We start from the raw sequence: 3,223 nt of genomic DNA, 5'->3' as shown, positions 1-3,223 counted from the left end.
ATATAACACGTAATTGAGAGTCATGCTTCCGATCGTGGCCAGTCTAACTCTCCACCAAGGACAGGTCCACCGAATAGTAGGGTTATCACCAAAATTGAAGCGTCTCCGAGACCGAGATTGAAAAATAGCAGGTCCATAAGTTGGAATCAGGCGAGCTGGAACCAGAGGAATCAGGCTTAATTTGTCCAGAGCCCAAGCTTGCAATAGCAACGGACAACCGCGATGATGAACATTGAAGTCAGTAATGTGAAGGGCAATGTCCCTGGCCCAACACATTGTTTCCCCCATGATCATCATGAAGACGGTACGATGGTACAATTGCATGTCACGAACAACGGTCAGAAGTCGAAAGTCTCCGGTTCCGGGTTGACGGTTCTTCATGGCATACACATTCAGCAGCAAGAAGCAACAAGCTTGGATCCAAGGCAGATCTAGATCGGTGGACAAAACTTTGTTCAAGAAAGGTTCCAAAGGAAGACCTTGATCTACGTTTATGCCGTCAGGAAGGTAAACCGGGCACAAGGCCACGATCTCAGCTAGATCATACCTAGGACCTGGGGGCAAGGCCGGAGTTTCGTTTTGTTCAGGATGATGATCCATCACGGCGCACATTTCCTCATAGGTCGGAGTCACTTCAGAGTCTTCAAACCAGAAAACCATGGTGTTCGGATTGAAATGGGTAATGAGCCAAGACAAGAAGCCATGGTTAGGTTTTAGGTCTTTGAAGTATCTTAACCAGGCTAGTTGATCCAAAGGAGAGACTTGCCATAGGTCGTCAGAAATGGTTTGGACGAAAGATGAGACTCGACTTTTGAAGGCCATGGAAGAAAATCACTTAAGAAATCGACGTGCTTTGAACACTGGATGGGAAGGAGGTGCGAAGCGAAACTTATATTTATAGGAAAATGGAGAAACCGATGGGCGAAACATCACCATCACTCAATTTAATAATCATCGTCAGAGGTAGTTGAAAGGACAATCCTGAATAGTCCATTCGGGTCGGTGAGCATTCAAACCTGCATTGATCAAAAAGAAGGACGGCCTGTACAATAAGGAAGTTGAGTCTTTATGATTACATTAATCGAGAAAGGGTAGTTGAGCCATTACGTCCACATTCACTGAGTGGACCGCCCTATCAGGTAAGTACTACGCTATGCTCTCTGTTTGGAAAGTGATTCTTGATCATGTTCCATGTTAAGTTCATTATTTTATTTACTTTATTTTATTTTTATTTTATTTCATTTATTCATCTACAATAAGTCGATTTACTGACCGCTAATGAGGTGAACCATTCTTGTGAATAAATGGTACATCGCCATTTTGTATTTTGTATTGTGTTCGTGTTTTGTTTTTACAGGAACAAGACTTCACAGTTGCAAAAACATAAACACACATGATAAAGTAATAAAAAAAAAACCAAGTGTTGTAAAATGTAAATAATATCATAAGATGCTGATATAACTGTACAATCACAAAAAATAAATAAATCGAAAATTAATAAAAATTCAAATGTTTAAAGTGTTCAAAAAATGGAGGAGTCATGCAACAAGACTACCGCCGCCTACGGCTAGGACCAGCGACAGTCGGAGGGGGTGGAGATGGTGGCCCGTCGTCGGAAGAAGAGCCACCCTCATCCTCATCAGAAGAGTCGAGCGGGACGCCCTCGACCTCTAGCCTCGTCCGAAGCCGCTCCACCTCCGCCTGAAGCCGGCTCACGGCACTGGACTGGCGGGACTGATGTCTCCGTAGCCTCCCGTTCTCCAACTCCTGCAAAGACAAGCATATGTAAGAAAGGTCATCAAAATAATAAGGAGCGAAAAGGTGAAAATGTGTAAAAATTCATACCAGCTCATGTCGCTCGGAGTAGAGCCGGCCGATGTAGGACCGGGCAAAGCCGAACCGCTGGCAGATCTCCTGGTATCGCTGGGCCGGCACCTGCAAATAAAAAAAATCCATTAAAAGGGATATTCAGGTAAGATACTTCTAACTTTGTATATTCGATTTATAACTTACATGTGTGGTGTGCTCAGGGTCCAACTGTACTGGAGGAGGAGCCTGCCGCAGGTCTGCAGGAATAATGATGCCCGATCCTAAGCCAAGGCCAGGATCCAACACCACCTCCATACCTGGCGAAAACGGGACATCGCCCAGCACAACACCAACTGGTCCGGTCGGAGCCGCCACGCCACCGGCTTCGGCTGCTGCCTCAGCCCGGTAGTGAGCTGCGGTCTTGTGCGTCTTCCGCTCCTGCATTCAGTTACGGAGAAAGTAATACCATCAGTAAGTTGAAACAAAGAGGAAGAGTAGTAACAGTAAATGAGGTTGAAGGTCAGATGGGTTACCTGAATATACTCAAGAACCTCGAGAAGTCGAGCCTGCATCCGAGAGGCAAAGTAAGTAGGAAAATCACCGGCGGACAGGAAATCGTTCGCTGAGAAACCTCTATACTCTATCTCCAGGTCCTCTCGTGTCAAGCCCTCCAGCAGACACATGTGCCGAGGAGGGGCATGAGGCACTCTCCGTCGTGCTGGAGCTACCGGAGCGTCAAAGACCCGCTCGCCAAGGAAGTATCGGTCGGCCCAGTATCCGCGCATCAACAGCCTCGACCGGGTGTGCAACTCAGCCACCTCCCAGCCTGGATAGGTCCTCCAGGCCTCGCAGTCCCATGGCTCTAAAGATAGCTGCAAAATGATAAGAAATCAGCATTGATAGTATGTCAGAATAAAGAAAGAGACAAGCTACATATTCAGAGATTCTTTCTGTACTCACATCGGACAACTCCCGATCGTTAAGGAAGCTCCGCCAGTACTCCGGATCCTCGCCACTGGCATAAGTGTGGTGGCAGTGGGCCAGATAGCTAGGAATCCTCCTGGACTCGACGGGAGAGTCGCCGCTCGGACCGCCCGGGTAGATGCAATACTCGTAAGACCACACCTGTAACAGAGACAGAAAATAACACCAGTTAATTGAACAGTTGAGGACAGCGGATCAAAGAAGAAGAAAAAGTGAAAATGAAAGTGTGTTACCTCCAAAGGCCGGATGAACAGCCAGTTTGACTCACCGCTACCACGGGTCCAGACATCCAGACCATGATAGAGATGAGCCAAACTAAGCGTGGCCCAGTCGAAGGACCCGACCTGGTCCAGGTCCCGAAGACACGCCAGCACCGCAGGATCTCCCTTATTCTGGGAGGTGCATAGTAGCTGCAAAGAAATGATGTAGA

This window comes from Jatropha curcas, chromosome 4 (genome assembly GCF_041381405.1).
Source record: "Jatropha curcas cultivar XTBG-Jc1 chromosome 4, XTBG_Jcur_1.0, whole genome shotgun sequence".
Taxonomy (NCBI): domain Eukaryota; kingdom Viridiplantae; phylum Streptophyta; class Magnoliopsida; order Malpighiales; family Euphorbiaceae; genus Jatropha; species Jatropha curcas.
The sequence above is the reverse complement of the archived record's forward strand: the minus strand, read 5'-3'. Positions refer to the sequence as shown.